Source organism: Magnolia sinica, chromosome 5 (genome assembly GCF_029962835.1).
Source record: "Magnolia sinica isolate HGM2019 chromosome 5, MsV1, whole genome shotgun sequence".
Taxonomy (NCBI): domain Eukaryota; kingdom Viridiplantae; phylum Streptophyta; class Magnoliopsida; order Magnoliales; family Magnoliaceae; genus Magnolia; species Magnolia sinica.
The window spans coordinates 88,015,844-88,039,346 of NC_080577.1; the positions used below are offsets into that span (position 1 = coordinate 88,015,844).

At 37.2% G+C, this 23,503-nt stretch overlaps 1 long non-coding RNA gene across 3 annotated transcripts; it reads left to right on the forward strand.

Moving 5' to 3' along the window:
* Nucleotides 1-1,213: 1,213 nt before the first annotated feature.
* LOC131246254 (uncharacterized) lies at nucleotides 1,214-19,743 on the forward strand. Of its 3 annotated transcripts, XR_009171262.1 has the most exons (12): nucleotides 1,214-1,509; nucleotides 2,475-2,770; nucleotides 3,250-3,373; nucleotides 8,022-8,107; nucleotides 9,033-9,148; nucleotides 9,380-9,460; nucleotides 9,644-9,776; nucleotides 12,408-12,559; nucleotides 12,651-13,318; nucleotides 14,158-14,535; nucleotides 14,729-14,833; nucleotides 14,920-15,183. It is a non-coding gene; the product is annotated as an uncharacterized LOC131246254 (long non-coding RNA). The 3 variants fall into 3 exon arrangements; XR_009171263.1 differs by lacking the exons at nucleotides 1,214-1,509; nucleotides 2,475-2,770; nucleotides 3,250-3,373; ... (3 more) ...; nucleotides 14,729-14,833; nucleotides 14,920-15,183 and adding exons at nucleotides 8,135-8,973; nucleotides 16,498-16,540; nucleotides 19,354-19,743 and having other exon boundaries at nucleotides 9,056-9,148; XR_009171261.1 differs by lacking the exons at nucleotides 1,214-1,509; nucleotides 2,475-2,770; nucleotides 3,250-3,373; ... (2 more) ...; nucleotides 14,729-14,833; nucleotides 14,920-15,183 and adding an exon at nucleotides 8,140-8,973 and having other exon boundaries at nucleotides 9,056-9,148; nucleotides 12,651-13,419.
* Nucleotides 19,744-23,503: the final 3,760 nt, after the last annotated feature.

A 23,503-nucleotide genomic window follows, 5' to 3' on the forward strand; every position in this document is an offset into this window, starting at 1 on the left:
AGCACCCAATCCGCGTCCCTGTGGAAGCCTTTGCGAGAATTGGCGTGGATGGCCAGTTAGGTAGGGACCACATGATATTTGTGAGAAATATGTTACGACATACTTACAAAAACAAGAGAGATCCAAAACTCAAGCGAGGACTCAAGTGAGGATTAAGCGTCCAGTGTTGAAACATTCATAAGGCCATGAGAGTTTTGGATCAAGATAATATTTTTAAATTTTAGTATCCTAGTATAAATGAACTTATGAACGGTGTGAATATCATAGACACAGGTTAATATTTTTAAAATTTCAATATCCCATTAGGAATAAACTTACGAAAGGTGTGGATATGTTATAAACATTACCAGACCGATTGTTGCACGACGCGGAGAGTCGGGATCCTCTGTTGTTCGGTAAATAGGAACGCTCTGGTTGCCTAAAGGGTTGTTTGGCACCTTGGATTGGAGGGGATTGGAGGGGATTAGAGGGGGTTTCAAATCCCCTTGGTTGTTTGGCAGCATAAAGCAACTGGGGATTGCCAATCCAGGGGGTTCCCAATCCCCTCTTTGAGGGGGTTTGTAATCCAAGGTGAGAGCTTGGATTACACCTAAAATCATTTCAATAGTTGCAGGTATAAATGTATGTCACTGTACACTATCATTCTACTGGGCACATGGCCCACTAACGATGATCAGCACCGTCCAAACATTGTTCATGTAGATCAGCACCGTCCAAATATTGTCCAGCACTGTCCAAACATTGTCCATATTAATCAACGATTAAAAATCGTTGGTTAGTCACTCGGACATGATCTTGTGCTTGCGGTCCATCTGAGACTTGGAATTTCATCATTTTTAGGCAAAGCATATATTTTAGCGGGCTTATCACAACCATAGTGTCAAAAATTATATATCTCACTAATTGGGGATATTAAAGTTGATTTAGTAATTAAATTCAAACCCCCGTAAATATACCATGTATAGGTATTTTTGAATTAAAGTTGATTCACACTCCAGGGTGCCAAACACACCAAGAGGATTACCAATCCAGGGGGTTTCCAATCCTGGGGGTTGCGAATCCAGGGGGTTCCAAATCCACGCTCCCAAACAGGCCCTAAGCCTCACGGGTCCACATCACCACACACTTGGAAAAAAAAGTAAAATGAAAAATCGGACTCCAAACTATTGTGAAAAAAACCAAAGGAATAAAAAAAAAAAAAAACCCGAAAAAGAAAGCGAGAAGAAAAAACTAAGGAAATGAAAGAAAATCCTCAGAGTGAGAAATCAAATGGCGTCTGCTTCCTTCTCCCATTTCTCTACTTTCAGAGGTCCCGAAAAAATCCCCAAATCCAAAACTCTAATTTCCAGCTCCAGATCTCATTCATATCCGTTGCTGGTCTCATCTCCCTTCACTCACCTTCGATCTCATCATCATCACCCGATCTCTAAAAGCTTATCTGCATCGGTCTCCACGTAGCAGCAGATCCGCACGAGCTCGGACGATCTTGTTTTTTCGATTCTTTCCAAGGTTCGATTTCGATCTTAGATTTCTCGATTGTCTGCTTGCATTCGTTTCCTGTTCTTGAAAATTGCCGGATTTTTAAGCAATTTATGACGAATTTAGATCAAGAAGTAGGAAATGCTGATGGTTTTGAAGCGTATGCCTGATATGACGATTTTAAGTCTGATCTCGGCTGTTTAATACCAGGCGATCAATTGTTATGATGTTGTGATATCGGGTAGTATCTCATCCACTCTGGGGCCCATGATTTCGACTACCAGGATTATCAGCAATGTATGCCAGGTGTACGGTTGATGAGTTTCTGCACCTGAGTTCACCATTTTGGAAATGACGGTGTCTCATTTACTGTAATGTGTGCGGCAATCTAGATCGCCCAAGTCACCAACCGACTTGGAGATGGCCCCTAATCGAAAAATTACAATAATTCGATGATAGTTACTGTCCAATTTTTCCTTTTGAGTTGGGACAATGCACTATTTTACTTTTCACCGCTCATTGAATGAGTCCGGAGCCTCTGTTATTCGGTAAACAGGGACTTCCTGATTGCCTAATCCTCATTGGTCCACGTCACCACGCCCTTAAAAAAAAAAACTAAAAGAAAAATTCGGACTCCAAACTATTAAAAAAACCAGAGGAAAAAAAAAAAAACAGAAAAAGAAAACGAGAAGAAAAAACCCAAGGATCTGGACTCCACTCGTTGCTTCTGCCTAATCTTCTTAGCTGCGTTTCTTTCTTAGGTTTTCTTAGAGAAACTCAATTCCATTTACCTTTTTATGTGTTTTTAATGTTAGATGATGAGTTTATAGGTCTGAATCTTTCAAATCCTCTTGGGTTTTAATCCAAAACACCAGTTTCTTCACTGGAATCGATATTAAATCTCAATGAAATTAAGTTTTGGATGTAAAACTAATAGCAATTCGAAATCTCTCTTATTGGTGATGGATTATGTTGAAGTTTTCTTTGTGTCCAAGTTCTTAGAGCTTGTGGAGGCAAGCCGTGTGGCCAAGGAAGTCAAGCACCCATTCAGGAACCTCCTTAAGCAACGCAACCGCCTGTAGCTGATTATTGCTGTGGTTATGCTGGTCAGCCTCCCTCACAAGTCTCTGCCTTAAGTATAAAACACCCATAACAAATGACAAAACGGGTCATTTTCATAGCCATTGTGGGCATTTCGTAATAACCTGCATGACCACAGATAATCATACAATGATTAACAGGGTGGGCTGCAGGCTGCTCTTGCTGGAAGCCTAATTTACAATTTCGACAAGTTGGTCTCACATTTCAACAATCTATTTTTTGGGCTATTGAGTCGCACCATGTATTTCATTTATAGGTAACCTATTTTATATGCATCCAAACGACCCCATACATTAATCTTGTAATAATTGGGGCATCATTCTCTGTCCCGTGTAGTAGTATTAACAAAAGTACAAGTATTTACTATTTACAAATTACAACATAAGCATTCTAAGACCTTGGCCAGTCTAGTTCAATACTTCTTATACAGTAGAAGGTTTGCTCATGCCATGCTTATTATATAACAATATTTTTCTGGTCCTTATATTTCTGTAGGTCAATTTACTTATGTCTCTGTTGAGAGCAGACATGACAGAGGCAAGTCAATAAACCACTATAATGGTTGTAACAACCACTATCGAAATTGTTTAAACAAACTCAGTGCATGCATTAATGAGGTCAATTAACTTGTCTGTTGATGTACAACCATGCTTTGATAAATTTTTGCAGTAGAGTTGGCTACCGAAAGTTCAGATGAGAATGCAAACGAGCGATCAGAGAGGGTTTTTCAGATGACTGAAATTGATGATATGCAGGCCCCTCGTGACCTTTCGCTTGCACAATTTTTATCAAGGTTTGATTCATCATCCTGAGTTGTTTATAGTTTTGTTGACAACTTAAATATCTAAACATGTTTGTTGACAACTTAAATATCTAAATAGTTTTGTTGACAACTTTTACATAGGATTGCAACCAGTGTTCAAGTTGTCGGTATCGTTACAAGTTTCGCTGACCGGAGATAAAGATATAATATCGTTATCGCCGATAATATCGCCGATAACTGGAAATGCGAAGAAAAATGGCGAAAAATGGGGAAATTGATGGAATTTTTCAGTAAAACTTCAGGGCATGCCTAAATACACATATTTGCATATTTAGGAATAAAAAAAATTACAAAACAATGCATTAAATAATAAGTTTTCATTTAATAGGGCTCAAAAAGCATGCGTTGCCATAAGAAATCGCTCCAATTGTAATCAAAATGAGTTTATATAATACTTTATGGGGCCCACTATAATCAAAATCACTCCAATTGTAATTAAAATGAGTTCATGTAATACTTTATGTGGACTGAGTCAACTCTATGGGGTCCACTGATTTATATACTTTTATCCACTCCGTCCATCCACTTTACCGTATAATTATAGGGCTTGATTCCAAAGATGAAGCATATCCAATGATTAAGTGGACCACACCGCAATAAATAGTGTGAATTTGAACGTCTATCGTTGAAAATTTCTTAGGGGCCATAGAAGTTTTGGATCAATGTAATTTTTGTTTTTTACCTTCATCGATGACTATGCAATCTTATGGACAGCTTGGATGACAAATAAAGATCATTGTGGGCCCTAGGAAGTTTTCAACGATAGGAATCATTGTCCCCACTGCTTTCTATGGTGTGGTCCACCCAAGATTTGGATCTGTCTAATTTTTGGGTTCATGACCTAAATTGATCTCGCCAAATGGATGGACCGTGTGGATATAACACATTCATCATGGTGGGGTCCACGGAACTTGGTGACATCCAAGCCACCGAGGTCAGCACGCCTGCTGCTTTCATTCCAAAGGGATGCGGATTGCAGCCTACCCCCGCCCGGACGTATTACCGTCCAAGCAGGGATCTGTGGGGCCCACCGTGATGTAAGTGTTTTATCACGCCGTTCATCATTTTTCTCAGATCATTTTAACATATGAGCCAAAAACTGAGGCAAGTATAGGGCTTAAGTGGACTACAAACTGGGGATTAAACGTCCACCATTAAAAACTTCTTGGAGCTGGAGAAGTTTTGGATTAAGCTGATATTTGTTTTTTCACTTCATCAACGTCTACATGACCTTATGAATAGGTTGGATGGTAAAAAAGCATCACGGTGGCCCTTAGGAAGGTTTCAACGGTGGGTGTCATTATCTCTGTATCTTCCTTTGGTGTGGTCCACTGGAGTTGTGGACCTACTTCATTTTCATAGTAAGATCTTAAAATAATCTAAGAAAAGCAATTAACGGTGTGGATAAAATTCTTACATCATGGTGGGCCCCACAGAGCCCTGCTCGGACGGATTACCGTCTGAGCGAGCGGGGTAGGACGCAATAGAAGGGGACGCGGATTGCGTACCGAGTAACTTAGCACGCTAAGCGTACTAAGTAAAGTCTGTGGGGCCCACCATGATTTAAATATTTTATCCACTCCGTCCATCCTTTTTAACATATAATTTTAGGGCTCTAAACCAAAAACTAAGTACATCCAAATCTCAAGTGGACCTCACCACTGGAAACAGTGTGAATTGAAATTCTACCGTCCAAAATTTCTTGGGGCCACAGAACATTTGGATCAATCTTTTATTTGTGTTTTCCCTTCATCCATGTCTGTGTGATCTTATGAACAGGTTGGATAATAAATAAACATCACTATGGGCCCTAATGAGGTTTCAACGGTGGAAGTCATTATTCCCACTGTTTCCTGTGGTGTGGTCCACTTGAGTTTTGGGAATTCTTCAATTTTTGGCTCAACCACTGAAATGAGCTAGAAAAATGTATGGACGGTGTGGATAACCCACATACATTCACAGTAGGCCCAACTGAGTTTACTCAGCACGATAAAAGCGTACCGAGTAACTCATACACAATCTGATTCTATAAAAGGGTTTCAAAACCCGAAACCCTGAAAAAACTCGAGCAAAAGCCGCCGATAGAAGAGGTTCCGGAAGGGAACCCTAAAAACTCGAAAAATCTCTCCAAAATTTTCAAGATTTCGCATATTTTTCGCCCCATTAATTCCGATCAACGATCCTATTCTACATGTACATACTTCCAAAAGTTTCTTTTTTCCCTTTTTTTCTCGATTTTTTTTGGTATTTACGCAGCTCCCTATATTATCGTCCCTTTTATCGTCAAGAAGGAGTTGTCGGCTACAGTTATCCCTTGACAGAGATGCGATTTTTGGTCGAAAACTGTATTTTACATTAAAAATCGATAAAATCGCCGAATATTCGCCGATATTAGGAAGAGAAACGAAAAAAGTGAGTTTCGGTGTCGCAACTCCAGCGACACCGATAATATCGGCGATATTATCGATTTTTCGCCGATAATATGAACACTGATTGCAACTACTATCATGTTGATCATATAGTTGTCTTTAGTTGTCTACATAGTACATTGCATATATACATGGGCATTGTGTTGGATTTATCTATTGTACTGCATCCCATGGCATGGATGCCTCTTTTATGCATGCGCACATTTTACTAATTAATGTTCCAAATGGGGATCATCATCATTTAAGACTCATCCAACTATGAACATGTTGTGGTCTGATAATTAAGCCAGTTGTCTCATTTACTTGGTCATACATGCCTCATTCAATGTCCTTCACAAAACATCCCAAAAACTAAAATTAAAAATTAAAAAAAATCAAGTGAAACAACCAAATCAGTGGCCAGCAAATGAAAGAATTATTGGGTTTTAATGTGTCAAATGTGCCCATTCCATACAGATGGACTATGATAAGGCAGTCTAATCTGTTGATATGATGGACCCACTGAAAATGGGAGATACCCCAAAAATCTGCCAAATTAAAGCATTCATGTGAGCTTTAACTTAGCCACCAATCCACATGTTCCACAAGTTTAGGTGCATCTTTCAATCCATTTTCCCCTAATCATTGAGTAGAATTGTTTCAATGATTTGATTTTAGAATTCTTAGTTACTTAATGGGCCTCTTTTGAATGTTTATAGGTTTGGAATGCTCCATAGCAAGAAAAGGAACTTCCAAAAGACTTGTTCTTGTGTTTATAGGAGCAACTTGTATGATGTTTGCATGGCAGCCCATGAAATGTGTACTGGAAGTAATAACTAGTTGAGATCGATGACTTGGATTATTAGAAGGCGTCCCAATGCAGGTAAGATAAATAGTTTTTTGAGTTTTTTTATAGGGTTGAAAAATTTCTAAATATAAATGAAAGAAATGACAGACATCATGTAAGAGAGTAGAATCTATATCAAAATAGGTACATGCATCTGTGGAAGTGATACAGTTGATGAAATATGTGATGAGATTATACTTGAGGCGTTGATATATTATTGTCCTAGTATGATGGGGTTACACTTGAGAATGTGATACGGTTGATGGACTAAGTGATGAGGTTACCCTTGAGGATATGATGTGGCTGTGTGATAGTGTGAAGTGGTTCCACTTGAGAATATGATATGGTTGATAGACTCTATGATGAGGTTGCGCTTGAGAATGTGTGACAGTGTGATATGGTTCCACTTGAGAATGTGATATGGTTATCGTACTATGTGATGAGGTTGCATTGGAGGATATGATATGGTTGTGTGATAGTATGATGTGCTTACATTCGAGAATATGATATAGTTGATAAACCATGTGATTAGGTTGCACATTCGGATATGATATGATTGTGTGACAGTGTGAAGTGGTTCCAAATTGAAGAATGTGATACGGTTGATGGACTGTTTGCGCTTGAGAATTTGATACGATTGATGGACAGCGTGATGAATTTGCACCTGAGGATGTGATATGGTTGTATGATAATGTGATGTGGTTACACTTGAGGATATGATATGGTTGATGGAATATGCGATTAGGTTGCACTTGAGCGAATCTAATCATACCGTCAATGGTATTGTTTTTTCTATTTTTTCTTTAAAAGGAAAATTTTTGAAAAATTGATAAGAAATAAAAATAATAACTCATATGATCACTATCCGGATGTCTTTATCCTCTCCATAATTACTTTAGATTATTTCAGTGATTTTTTTTTTTGGTTTTATTTACATATTTTCTTTCTTTCCTTCTGTAGTTGTATAGTATAGAGTTAACATGAATCTTCTACTTTTGATATTGTTTAAGTTGCTACTCCCTTTCCCCTTCGGAGGGCTGGATACTTCTGTTGAGTTCAAAATTCTCACATGAAGATCATTTAGGCACCAAAAATTCTTCATTGAAGACATTAATATTCAGTAACTTCAGTTTATTGAAATGCATTGTGTAGCTTCTGTAACTCTAATTAAGATAAGTTATTCAATCCTCACTTGATAATGGATTTTGATGGCTTATATATATATATATATATATATATATATAAAATTTATGTTTAATGGTATCATTGATAGAGTTGAATGCGGAACTGGATTCTTTTAGCTGGGACAATGCTTAGATTACAACTACTACTACATGGGAAAGTCTGATGTGTTACTTACTAGGGAAAAGCCAATTTTCACAGGAAAGAGCTCTCTCAGCTTTGGAGGATGCTGGCCCTTTTAGAATCAGCAGCTTGATCAAGGACAAAGTATGCTTTCTGATTGCATCTATCTCTAGTTTCTTTAAGTGCTTCAAGTATTTGGATTCTGACCTTGCATTTTCTTTCTGAACAATATATTCACCATTATCAAGTTTAACAACGCAGATTTGTAGTCAACGTTTTGTGCTATAGTTGTATTTTTCTGGCATTGCATGAGTGGAAATCTGTGATTATTCTCTACCAATATAGATGCTCAGTGTTTATGTTGTGGCGTAGTACTGCACCATATGAACCATACCTAGATTTTGTTTTATATACTGATGCAACCAGGCTACCTTATAGTCTGATCAAGGGCCAGATATGGTCAATTGCTTCATCAGGCCCATCTTTTTGTCCTTAAAATGAAACTGGAGTTGTTTGGAATACATGGGAGACATACGATCCCAAGGAACTGAGTGTGATCACTTTCTAGTTCTCATGAACAAAGGAAATGCTTGGCAATTTAATAGAATCTAGTTCCGTTTGTGAAAATGCAGTTTGATCTCTTTGTTAATATATAAATCATGATCCCTTCCCTTCTATTCTGGATTTATGGATCTAATGATGACCCTGTGTAGAGATAGGTTTCGAATGCCAACCTAAACAAATCAGTAATACAAGTCATATCAGGATGAAACATTATCACTATTAAGTTGTATTGTCAATACAAAGAATCTGACCTGTATAGCTTTCCTTCCTAAAAACCAGTCCAAACTTGCTGTAAGTATTAACTGACTCAATTTGAATTGACTTGATCAAGTGAATTTGTTCATTACAAGTCAATCAAACTTACACCCTTTTTATTTGCAGGAATATTACCCTCTACAATTTTGATACCTGGTCTGTTTTTCATCCCCAAATCCTCCTGGTGGCTGGTGAGTCTTATTAGTAAACACCTTCTTAACAAGTTCTGGGATTCTTATTCTTGATTCAGGGGTTTCTTTTCTTGGTGTCTAGGCCAAAATGGGTATGACAGAAGAGTTTGAAGCTTCTTTACAAGTACTATGGGGATTTGATACTGACATTTCTTTTGAAGTGAATGAAATCAAGGTGTGGATTTGAACTGCCTTCAGTTTTTTTTCTTTTTCTTTTTCTTTTTCTTTTTTGCCTTCATTTTTTCAGGTCCATCAAGTCATTCTTCTATTTTTGCACTGTACTTTTGGAGCTGCTCATTTATTCATGACAAATATGTGCGCCAAATGAAAAGATTGTGGATGATGTGTAATTCATATGTTGGCAACGTTAAAGCTATGATCATTTTTTTAAATTTGTTTCATGCAGAGATCTGTAACTTCCACAAGCAGGAGAAAAACTATCTGATTTTCTGATCTCAAGCAAAGAAGATATTAGTTTCCTCTAATGGTATTGTAGCTTGCCCAGTTTTTTCATTCACCCATATCTGAAGGACCTATTTTCTGTTTTTTAAATCCAACTTTTAGATTGAAATCTTGTATTGACTTTATGATACATTACCAGCATTCTCTAATCTCTCTCTCTCTCTCTCTCTCTCTCTCTCTCTCTCTCTCTCTCTCTCCCCTAATGCAGTTGTTGCTTTAATGGCTATAAAGAACGAACTGAATGACCCGCATAATGTATTGGAGAACTGGGATATCAATTCAATTGATCCTCGTGGCTGGAGGATGGTTACATTTTCTTCTGATGGCTATGTCTCAGTTCTGTAAGATACTACTGCTTAAATTGGACAAAAACCCATGATCATCTATCCTTTTATCTCACTTGATTGTGTAAACTGATACTGTCTTAACTTTATAAATTGTAATGTAACTCTCTTAATGAAATGCAATTCAAACATCATTTATCTGATTAGTTGTTTGGACATCTACAAGTCAGTCGGTTTGATATTTGGAATAATTCCTTGTTGTCCATCATTTATCTTCAATGATTCAGTTGCAAATTTTGGTAGATTGCTTTCATTGTATGATGCAGTTAGTGAACTGGATTAATTCTGCTTTTAAATCCCCTTTGATTTCCAGATTTTGCATTGTTGTTTATTGTCATCATGAGTACTTTTCAAGGACTTGGACAACGGTTCTATTTATGATCTTTCTATGCCGAGGTGACTCTCCTGTCATCAGCAGACATTATGTCATCAATGCATGGTGACTTCAATTTCCATGAGCATACCTGAGATTGTAGGAGTTTGCTAAACCTGCACTATCCTCCGTTGGTCCACATGCACCTCTACTTGGGGCTCCACATGCCAACTTGGCAAATGTTATCCGTGTATCAGGTGTGAACAACATTGTAGATCATCTAGTCAGAAACTAAAAGATAGCACTTTTGTCATATCTTCTTTGCTTTAGAAAAATAAAAGTTAGCACTTTTTTTTTTCTTACATTCTATTTTATATTTCCTCTTTTATTTCTAAAGTTTGTAGTTGAAAGATCCATTCTCAGTTGCATTTTGTCAATTGTTTTGCAGTGCAGGTTTGATCATTGCATCATATCATATTGTCATGAGTTTCTAAACACTTGGATCTGTTCTTCTCTTTAGATGGTCTTCCATGAATACATGACAGATGAGCATTCTTATCTATATCATATAGTTACCAGCATCAACCCGTACCCTTAGACCTTTTTTCGATATCTTATCTGAAATGATTTGAGGAAACAGGATGGGTGCCTCGGCATCTTATTGCCCAGGATGAATATATACGAAAATATTGTAGGTGTTGTTCCACTTTATCTTAAAAGGTTTAGATAGACAGACAAATATCCAGATTTATCTTAAAAGGATTATCTAATCTAACCTGATATGACTGCTAGCAAATAGTGAGATGGTTTGAGAATTTTTCTGCTAGGCCATTGGCCTTTTCAGAGTCATGTTTTCTTTATACGTGCTTGTCGAACTAAATCTGTGTGTGGTTCATGACCTGATATGTGATTGGTAAATCTGATTCGTTTGTTCTTGATTTGGGTTTTATTTCTATTCTTGAACTGATGTGACCTTTCTTTCCTTTTTCGCATGACCAAATGATGATATTTCACATCTTTTTCTGTTTTCCACCTCTATTTACCATTCTATGCAGATGGATGGTTGTGAGGAATGTTTTGAGTCCTGTTGTTTGGTGATCCAGACCATCGAACTGCTGAGCCCCTCTATGGATGAGGGATGCGCCGAAAGTCTGCTAGATTGGAAGATCCTAAGCTTTGATCCCAGGCCCACAACTAGACAATTAAGAGTAAACAAAGCAGCATCCCAAATTAGAGTTCAAAAAATATGCCAAAGATCAAGGATTGGGATCTTTTGACCAGGAGATTTTGGGACGTCCCACCCATCCACAACAAAAGCCTAGTAGATCCTAGTTTACATGGTGCAGAATCCTGCACAGAAGAATACTGTACTTTTGCACCTGAAGTCTGAACATGTATACCTCCTCAAGTTTTATATGGTTGGTATCACTATAAGCATTTAATAGCAGAAAATGCGTTCTGTTTTGGATGCTAATTAACCCTTGCCTGCTGTGAAAGATGAAGAATTTATATGGGATTTTTCATTTCTTTGAAAAATAAACAAAAATACCCATTTTCCTGCTTGACACATTCAGTCATATATGTTGATGGTACTGTATTTTGTTGTTGTTTTTTTCATGAAATGGCGTCTTAATGTAGGATACATTTGGGTTATTTTCCTCTTCAAAGACTGAACTAAAATATCCATTTGCCTGCATCCATTGCATATATGTATATACGCATGAATCTGTGGATTTGGCAATTGGCTTTTCAGTTTCTGAGCAGTGTGTGTTTGTGGTGCTTTAAGCATTCCTTTTGATATGTTTGTGGTGCTTTTCAGTTTCTTTTCCCATATTTTCTACTTATTACTTGATTATGTACTTAAGTTACATGGGTTTGTGTTTGTTTGGAAAAGAAAAGGCTAGCACGGCTAACCAATGATCATGAACACATTATCTTTCTAGGAAATATATCTTCTTGAATCCTTTTCCACAGCTACTTAATCATCATCATAACCTTTTCCGAATTACTGGAGGTTGGCTTTATAAATCCTGTTCCGCTAATCAATGAGCTAAATACTACACCATCCATGATGGGGGCTGTCAGACCAATGGCTTGGATAGACCATCCATTGGCCCCACATCTAGAAACCAAGTTCCCCATCTTTGAGTGTCAAACTGGATGTTCTGTTGTCATGACAACTGGTTCTTTCACACAACGAAACAATTCTTCCATAGTTTTGGTTTCACACATGTAGTTTTGAAACTTTGCAACAATCACATTTTTCTTTAACTGCATTTTTCAGATTCAAGCATATGTTGTTGTCATACATGCAGAACAATTCTTCTATGTTTGGGTGCATGGCGATTGGATCTGAAAATTTGAGATTTTCATTCATTTATTTCATGGCTTTCAGCATTGGAATTGGGATGGTGCAGTTGGATAACTATTACAAAGAACTTGAGGAATGGAGGACATAAGTCCTTCGGTTAGATCTTCTTTAATTGTTAATTTATTTAATTTGAATGGAAGGGGGATTGATTATTCAATGCAAATAACACAAGATTTCATTTTTCCAGTTTTGCTGCATCCATATGTTAATTTATGAACTCTGTGGAGAATGTCAGGTGCACTGAATGCAGCTGTCTGTAGATAATTTCAACATTAGTCATTGTCTATAGAGTCCATAAAAATGCAGCTGTCCATATTTTCAAAGAATTGCAGATGTAGATAATTTCCAGTTTTGCTTCTTGTACTTTGATCAGCGAACTGAGGCAAAATATTTATTTCTCGAGATGAACTTTTAGTACTCTACTGAACCTGGTATTTTTGTGTATTTTTCAGATCATATCAATACCCTGTCTTTCATTGAAAGTGTAAGGGTATTGTATTGACATGAGAAAGTCCCATTAGGTTTTAAATATTCACCAATATTCTGACTGACCTGTCGAGAATTATCCATGTAGCCCTTAATTTCTTGGCAATGTCCAAAGCAACTATCTTCAGTGAATATACACTATAATTCTGATGTCATAATCTAGTTTGCCAAACTCAATTTATGGATCTGACAGGATTCAAATCCAAGCTGCCAAACTCAATTTATGGATCTCAATGCAGATGTCTTATGGGCCACAGATTTTGGCGATGTTGTTTTATTAAACGTAAGGCGTGTTTGGATGCAAGGCATGCTCAGTTGAATTGAACTAAAGGAAACAAAGAAAAATGGAAAAAAACAATCTTGAATCAGGTATCATTATTCTAATTTGAATGAGGTTGGCATTGCATATCATGTATTTTAAATCAGACCCAAAAGCAGAGATGCTAACAGCATTTTTCATTAATTGACTATCTTTTCTAGGACCTGTTTGGATTGGCAGAATCCTCTTTTCTACATTGAACAATCAATCATTTCCTTGGATGTGATGTTTTCTGCCATTTGCGAAAACAAAAGCAGTTGTGGAAATCAATTTTCGTTTGCACAGTTTTCCTTTGAAAAAAAGGTGATTTCCATTTCCTTTTAAAAAAAATAAAAAATAAAGAAACAACCTCAGGAATGGATATTTCCACGTTTTTTTAGAGAACTTTTTGACATTGACCTATCTACATTTCCCTGGAAATCATGAATGCTAAAACAAGTAGGTTATTTAGGATACTTTTCCACAGATTTCCTCCAATGTGACGTCTTCCTTTCCAAATCTACTTTTGGATTCCACCAATCCAAATAGGTCCCAAAACTAATGGGTTTGAAATGCTTCTGGAACTCTACAAATTGGATTGCCATTATAACGAGGTAAAAGAGCAATGTGAGCAAGGCGTCCATAAAACTTCATTCGACTACTCGATTTTAAATGGTTTTTTTTTCCCCCCTAAGATCCAACAAAAAACTTTGGTAAGAACAAAGTGTCTAAGAATGCAGGTCTTTCATCTGACACAGATGCATAGCTTTCACACAACATCAAAAGATATGATAATGGAACAGGGCTGAGCATATTTTCCTGTTTGTGGTGTCAATGAGTGTCTTGAAGAAGATTGAGCTCTGTTGTGCCTAACGCTGAGGGCTGATTTTTTTTTTTCCTTCTGTTGTAGACACTTCATTCTCTGTGAATTGTGGTGGCACAGAACAAACATCTGCATCCGGCATTGATTTCTACGGTGACTCAGAAATTTTGGGACCTTCATCATTGTACACCAGCTCCCAACATCAATGGGCAGTAAGCAACACAGGCTTTTACATCTCCAACCCCAATGGCCCTCAATACATAGCAACGACAGATTCTCAAATCCTGGGGACTTTAGAGTGAGAACTATATAAAATAGCAAGGATTTCACCAAGCTCATTAACGTACCATGGCCTTGGTTTGAAGAATGGGAAATACATCGTCAAACTCCACTTTGCAGTGATAGTCATGGATGATTCAGTCTTGGAAAGGTCTTGGGAGGCGCATATTTGATGTCTACATCCAGGTATCACTTGTCATTTAACATATGAAGGTGTGTTCTTTCAAACTATATTATGTTCAATATCTTTGAATTTTTTTGGATGATAGACAAAAAATGAAATGTCATGGGGAGAAAGTACTGTAAGATTTTAATATCCAAGATGAAGCCAAGGGCTCCAAAAGAGCTGTCATAGAAATGTTCATGGCAAATGTGATAGACAAAGCCATGGAGATCCACTTCTTTTGGGCTGGAAAAGGGACCTGCTGTATTTCATTTCAAGCAACTTTCAGGCCGCTAGTGTCAGCCATACATGTTTCTCTAGGTTTTCAACCATCCTATTTCTATGTTTTCCTTGCATTTAGTTTTCATCATTCTTTAATTGACTGATTCTTTGTTTTTATGTTGCAGAGTCCTCTAGTGGTGGTTCGCGCTCAAATAATTACAGAAGACGCACAAGAGAAGTTATCGGTATAGCTATCGGATGTGCAGGTGGACTACTGATACTCGCATCCATTTTCTATCTATAGTGGATGAAGGATGCACCTGACCATACGCGAGTGCGCACAGACTCACCAAGAAAAGGATGATGACCTTTCTTTATATTTTTAGCACTATTGTAATTGTAATTGTAATTGATTGAATGAAGGATTGTAATTGATTCATTATTGAATGAATGATTATAATTGAATGAATGAATGACAATAATTGAATGAACGAATCATTATGCAGGTGGTAATTAAATGAATGATTATAATTTTTTTTAAATGTAGGAATAGCCAGTAAGCTGAGCTGTTATTAAATTCGGCATATTGCTATGGATCCAGCACTACTTTCAGCTACAAATACTATCCGTAGCTATAAGTTTATGGCTACGGTTTTTATCCGTAGTATTTGCCCATTTTTTTGATAGTGTCATTACACAATCCATAAAGTGTTTCACATTCTCAAGCAGAACCACATTACACTATCACACAACCATATCATATGCATCCTCAAGTGTAACCTCATCATATAGCCCATCAATTGTATCATATTCTCAAGTGGAATCACATCACACTATCGTCTCAACCATGTCATGCGCTCAAGTGCAACCTGATCACATAGTCTATCAACTATATCATATCTTCAAGTGTAACTACATCACATTATCATACAACTATATCATATCCTCAGGTATAAACTCATCACGCTGTCCATCAATCATATCACATTCTCAATTGGATATATACCTCATCACACTATTACACTACCATACCATGTCCTGAAGTATAACTCCATCACGTTGTCCATTAACTGTATCACATTCTCAAGTGAACACATCACACTCACACAACCACATATCATATCCTCAAGTGTAACCTCATCACAGTCCTTCAATTTCTTTCATTCTCAAGCATAACTTTATCACACCGTCACACTACAATATCATATCCTCAAGCATAACCTCATCACATAGTTCATCAATTATATCATATTTTTAAGTGTAACATAATCACACTGTCACACAACCTTGGATTATCCAACGTCATGACATAGTCCATCAACCGTATCATATTATTAAGTGGAGATCATTTATCACGCTCTTACATAATCATATCATATTCTCAGGCGCAAATAATCCATCAACCGTATCACATTCTTCAATCTGGAACCACTTCACACTGTCACATAGTCATATCATATGCATATGTGCAACTTAATCACATGATTTATCAACTATATCATATTCTCAAATGTAACTACATCATATTATCACACAAGCATATCATATCCTCCAGTGTAACCTCATTACATAGTACGATAACTATATCACATTCTCAAGTGGAACCATATCACATTGTCACCATATCATATCCTCAAGAGCAACCTTATCATATAGTCTATCAACCATATCATATTCTCAAGTGGAATCACTTCGCACTATCACAAAATTATATCATATCCTAAGGGTAATCTCATCACTTAGTCCATCTACTTCTTCACCAGTTTTGCAGGACACAGAGAATAAGGCAACCATTCCAACCATGAGGTAAACTTCGTTTATAGATTTTTTTGCTGCATTGATTTTCCCAATTCCGGGTATGTTTGAATCCTCTTCTAAATTGGTTAAAACTAGATGAAGCAACGAAATTGCAATTCAGCTACTTTTAAGCATTTTGCTAATGATAAATTAAGATAATCTATATTGCATTTGGATGCTCAATTGAACTAATTGCCATCCATTCAAACAAGGGGAGCGCTCCAGTGACCTTACCTACCTAACAGATGTGGGGCCGAGTCATGTGTTCACGGCATCCAGCCCATCCATGTCACGCCCCAAAATTCGGGTACCCGAATAGGGTTTTCAGGACCCAAATTCCAGACCCGTGACATATATATTAAAAAAATTAAAAAAAAAAAAAAAAGAAGATAAAGTATGTCCATTTCATATGCATTTCTTTTTTTTCCCACCATAACCCAAAACTTTAAAATCCAAACACAAACTAAGATAACTAATTACATAATTTATTATTTCATCGATGCATACTTATTTAACTTAACTTGAAATAAGAAAATCAAATCAAACATTACTACATTCAGAGTTCTAAAATAAAATAAAATTTATCCTATGTAGAATGACATGTCATGTGCATCCAACCACGTTCCATGCTCCACTACTAATAGTAGTACCCTGCATCTTCGAAATATTCATAAATTGAAACGGTTAAAATATAATGAGTTGACAACTCAATAGGATCACATCAATCCCGAGTTGAAAATCTCACAAATATTACCAAATTTAATCTCGACATATTAATCAAAATAAGACGAACATTGGATGTAAAATCATAGTAAATAATTTAACATTCACGATTATGAAATGAATAAATTATTTAACATAACTTTTCTAAAAATACTAAGATTTGGAGTGGGCAAGACACTCATGTGTGCTGATCCTTTTAGGGGATGATCCACGGCAGAGCACCGGTGTTGATCCTTTCAGGGTATGACCCTCGGTAGAGCACCGGTATAACCTTTTAGGGACAAAAGCCCAGGGCAGTGCACCCGTGTGTACAGATCCTTTTAGGGAATCACCCAAGGCAGAGCACCCGTGCAGATCCTTTTGGGAATGACCCTGGGCAGAGCACCCGTGTCGTGCTGATCATTTTGGGAATGACCCTAGGCAGAGCACCCGTAAGAATCATTGCATAAAACAAATAATTATTCACATAAGATACATCTAACTTACAAGGAAACATTGTAACAAATAATATCAGAGCATCTGTAAGAATCATTGCATAAATAAAAAATAATAATTGATCATATAAATATTCATCATCCCATTAGATAATATCAAATGCAAAGAAAATAATAATAATAATAATAATAATAATAATATTTGCATTGGTTCAGTAGTCACATAAAGAATATTCTTCAATAGGGAATTCCTTATGAATATTTCAATATCCAAATTATATAAGGCAATTTCTTATGAATTTTTCAAATAGGGAAAGATCACCTACCTGTTATGAAAAAATTGCGTGATGGGAGGAAAATAATCTTAAGCGATGCTGATTTCTACGTGTATTAGCTTGGATTGGTCGACTCTGAACTCGATGTTGAACCCTCATGGATACTCTCCCTTCTCCTGATCTCTCTTTTTCTTATCACAATTTCTTTTATGATTTTCTCTCTCGTTTCCTCTAGATAGCATAAGAAAATGAGATATAAAAAAATAATGTCAGGTGAGTTAGTGGGCTGGGAGTTTAATGAACGGTTTAGATTGAGGACTGGGTCCCACCATGATGATAACAATCATGGTGGATGGGTTCCCATCCGCAACCATACCGCAGAGTAGTGGGAAGAGAGGGAGTCGTGGAGGAGAGGGGTTGCTTTGTGGGTGACGTGCGTCAGCACGTCACTTACTTTACATCTTTTTTTTTGTTTTTTTTTTGAAGAGTGGGCCCCATGGCTATATGTGATAAATCCACACCGTTCATCAGTTTTGCCCGACATGGTTAGGGCATGAGCTAAAAAAAATGAGGGCCATCCAAAGCTTATGTGGGCCACATCATATGTAACGGCGGTTTAATGGTGGAACCCACCGTTTAAAAGAAACAAGGTATTACAATCCATCATATGCATCACCTTAAAAAAAACCCAAGCCCCACATCTGATCCAAAACTCAGGTGGGCCATTGCACACGGGACATATTGAGAGGGAACACCCACTATTTATTAGAGTGAGGGACCTACTGTGTTGCATGTAGTGTTTGAAGTATCAGTATTGCTACAAGTTTCGCTGGCCGGTGATACAAAAACAATATCGATGTCATCGATAATATTGCTAATAACCAGAAATGTGGAGAAACATGTTAAAAACGGTGGAATTTTTCAGTGAGATTAGTGGCATGGCTTCCTCGGCTGTTGTTGCTAATTCATCACCTAAGGGAAAAGGCATGGTCCCCCTGTATGGACATTACTCTGAAGGCTCTTACTTTGAAATGGTTAGGGATGGAGGTTTATTATGGTTCTTGTTAGTCATGGTTTACCTCCTCTACTTAACTTATCCAAATGAAAGAAACATATGGTATGAAAAATTGACAAACAACGAACATAGGAGATTTTTTAAACCACATATCTTCTCTTTGATGATACCTAATGCAAGTAGTTAATTTTAAAAAGTTGGTGACTATCTTCAGTTGATATTTCCACTCCTACAAGATCTTTTTTCTTTACAAATTTCCAATTAAATGTTGACGGGGGATTTGTTCCTTTAATGAAACTGAATTGGCTACAACAATTAAAGGGCTATTGATGATTAGTTCTCCCTCAGTGTATGTTTTGATTTTCCTGATTATAGTACTGCACCTAGAAAGAAATTGAAAAGGGAAAAGATATAGTGGAATGTGAACACTGGTGTTGAGAAAGAAGTTGTTTGAAAGACAACTAGCTTTTGTCCGAAGGTGAATTCACACTTGTTTTTATATCTATTTGCTCTCTACTACTATACTTTTTGTGATAGTCCTGCTTATCCAAATAACTTACAATCCAAACACCCCTTAAGTATACCAATCATGCATGATCTAGACCAAAATGCCCTTGAGATCATAGATGGGCCATTTGGCCTAACAAAATATGACATTAAACCAGGCCCAATTTTTAAATGGACTCAAATTTTGGGCCCAGACCAGCCGTGGGAGTCAGGTTTAGGATTATATATTGATGTTTTCATGTGACGTTGATAGTTATAATTGTTTGGATTGGTCGGCAATAAAATTGAGAAATTAAAACGCAAGAGGAGTAAGAACCACAAGGAACACCATTATTTATGTGTCTAATCCATGTTGTCGGCCATTTATTTCACAAATGGACCACACCAAGTGAAACGGGAGAATTGAACATAGACCGTTAAAACCTTTTAGGGCCATAGAAGTTTTGGATCAAGCTGATATATGTGTTTACCCTTCATCCATCTTTGTGTGGCCTTATGAACAGGTTGGATGACAGATGCACATCCTTGTGAGCTCTGATCCAAGTTTCACTTTCAATTGTAGACGTCATTGTTTCACTTGTTTCTGTGGTGTGGTCCATTTGAGCTTTGGATATGCTTCATTTTTGGTCTAGTGCCCTAAAATGAATTAGTAAAATGGATGGACATCATGGATCAGACACATAAATTATGGTGGGCCCTACATATTTAATGAAATACAATTCTTGTCTGATTAGTAGCATTACATCCGATTTTAGGGTAATTAAAATGGTAATTTCCTTCTCTATCAAACACTGGTGAAAACTAATTTTACACTACCATGTATAATGGAGAAACAAACGAGCCTTATAATCGGACCAATGTAATTCTTGGATTTTGGCATACATGCAAATAAGAAGAATAAGAGCATTTTACTCACCACAAAAGTACTTCCTTCCTTTGAGACAAAGAGAGAGAGAGCTTTCGTTCTTTAGCCAAATGCAGTGAGAGAGAGAGAGAGAGAGAGAGAGAGAGAGAGAGAGAGAGAGAGAGAGAGAGAGAGATGTGAAGAAGTGTGGAGAGGATTGAGGAAGAAGCAATGAGTGAGAGTAGGAAGGAGAGAGATGTGAAGAAGTATGGAGAGGAGGGACGCAGAAGCAACAAATGGAGTCCGGATCATTGGTTTTTTTCTTCCCCCCCTTTTTTATTTTTATTTTTTCCCTTTGGTTTTTTTCATAATGGTTTGGAGTCCGATTTTTTCTTTTAGTTTTTTTTTTTTTAAAGTGAGTGGTGACGTGGACCAATGAGGATTAGGCAATCAGAGAATCCCTGTTTACCGAATAACAGAGGATCCGGACTCATGATTCTTAAGTTTTTTATTTTTTTAAAAAAGACCAGATTCGTAATAGAAAACCCATTGGGAATAATTCTGAACTTGAAAGCAAAGAATTAGCAGGATCATAGTCTTCAGGTAGTACAAACCTACACGGTGAATTGGCCACAAAGGAACAGGCAAGCTCAGGAATAAAAAGAAATTAAGGATCATTCAAAAGAAGCTAATCCAGTGCCTCCCCCATGCCTCCATGTCATTATCGCATACGCATAAATGGACAATGTCAGAGCTATTGATTGAGTATGTGCAAATAGTGAATGGAGCCAATGGACCATAAACCAAAAATCAGGGAAATTCATCACCTTCAGAGGCATCAGACCACTTCTCTCTTTTTGTATCATCACCACCCTTAGATAAAATGTGAACATTTTAACAGGAGACATCCTTTAAGTTGTAAATGATTTACAGATGCCTGTCTAGTTTGGCTTTAAGCAGTAAATGATTTACACGTAAATGATTGTGTGTGTTTGGATAGCCTGTAAAAAATTTTAAGTCCTGTAAATGGAGAACCAATCGAGCTTGTAAATGAAATCCAAACTTTTTCCCTGTAAATGCTGTAAATCATTTGCAGTCTATAAAATGATTTATAGGCAAAAAAGGCATCCAAAAGCAAGAGTGCCCATTTACAGGCATCCAAATGATCCCTAACAGTTGTTTCGTGTGCTAAAGAAGAGAAGGAGACCATTTACTTGGGAATGAGATTTGGTCTTTTCTATCTTCATCTCTTCGACATGTATTGAGACTTGTCAAATTTCTATTTTAGATTTGGGCCTCTTAAGGAGAGAAGTTCAAAAATAATTAATTTTTTTTAAAGAAAAAAAAGAAGTCTTTTTAATTAGCGTCCCCAAGCAATATTTTGAGGAATGCAGGAAGAACGCAGCGGATGAGGAGAAGAGCGTGTCTGATATGATTCTCTCTCTAATAACATCTTCTTCATTTTCTTGTAAGAATAATAAGAAGATGAAAGGAAATGAGAGAGAGGGGGCTTAGGGTTAAAAGAGTAACCTGATAATCATAGAATTTGGCAAGCCGAGGTTTTCCTTTTGTAATCATCACCATCACCGCTTTTTTCTTCCCGTTTTCTTTTTCTGGTTTTTTCCTTTGTTTATTTATTTATTTATAATGGTTTGGAGTTCAAAGTTTTCTGTTTTTTTTTCTTTTTTTCTTTTTTCTTTTTAATAAGTGAGTGGTGACGTGGACCAATGAGGATTAGGCAACCAGGGAATTCTTGTTTACTGAATAACAGAGGATCCAGACTCGTGTAAGATCCACACTACCTATCCATGTTTCGAGATTATTTTATTGCATGACACAAAAATGAGGTAGATTTTCAGGTCAAGTGGACCGCACCCGATTGAAAACTTATTGCACAACGCGAATTGCGTTGGGATGGAAGAAAGCACAACATTTTCCACGACGTGGATCTTATGTGAACCCCATAATGTATGTGTTAGATCCACACTGTCCATCTATGTTTCAAGGATCATTTTATTACATGACATTAAAATAGACATATCTGCAGGTGAAGTGGACCACGCCCCGTTGAAAACTTCTTTGGACTGCAAAAGGTTTAGATCAACTAGATTTTTGTGTTTTCCCTTCATCCAGGTGTGTGTGTGTGTGTGACCACGCCATGGAGGCCCTCGGTTGAACGTTTGGTGTTCAATCCCCATTGCCCTTTGTGGTGTGGTCCACTTAAGCTCTGGATCTTGGATATGCCTTGTTTTCATGCTCATGCTATAGATTTGCTCATGTATCTAACTCATAGATTGTGGAGGGGCTTGCAGGGCCCACCGTGATGTATGTGTCTTATCCATGCCGTCCATTGATTTTACCAATCATTTTGGGCCATGAGTCTAAAATTGAAGAATATTCAAAGCTCTAGCCCAAAAATAAGAATAACGAAAGCTGGAGTGGGCCACGCTACTGTGGGAATTGTGGGTATTGAATGTCGAAGGGTGAAAACACCTCCAGGGTCAAATGAGTTTTGGATAATCTTATATTTACAAATTTCCTTTCATCCATGCCTATAAGACCTTTTTTTTTTCTTCTTTTCTTATGAAAAGGCTTAGATGAAAATAAACATCACTATGGAGACTAGGTGTGGATCTAACACATACATCATGGGGCTGACTCACTCAATTAACATTTTTTTATGATTTATACAATATGTAGTAGTCTCGAAATGCAACAATTCCAGTGGGGATTGAAAGAGCACTGACTCACCTTTCCAATGAGCCTAAAATCGACCCAATCTGATATATAACAAGTGAGTTATGGGCATTTTATTTGTGTCACACGATTTCAAAAGATTAAACATTGAGATTGGAAAATGACGATCAAAGGCTTCTACCGCGATTTTGGGATATCAAACGGTCTTTGAATCAGGCGATTCTTTTTTCATCTGAAAGCTTGTCAAGTTACCTTTTTAACGATCTAAAAATCGTCCAAATCCGACCTCCAATGAGGGAGTTATGAGGGTTTTCGTGGGAACATGGGATGTCGAAAAAATTCTGGACCATTTACTCTCACCCCACTTTTTGGATGCCCAAACGGTCTCGGAAAGTAACGATTCCAGTGGGAATTAAAAGAGAACTGACTCACCTTTCCAATGATCCTAAAATCGACCCAATCTGACATATAACGAGG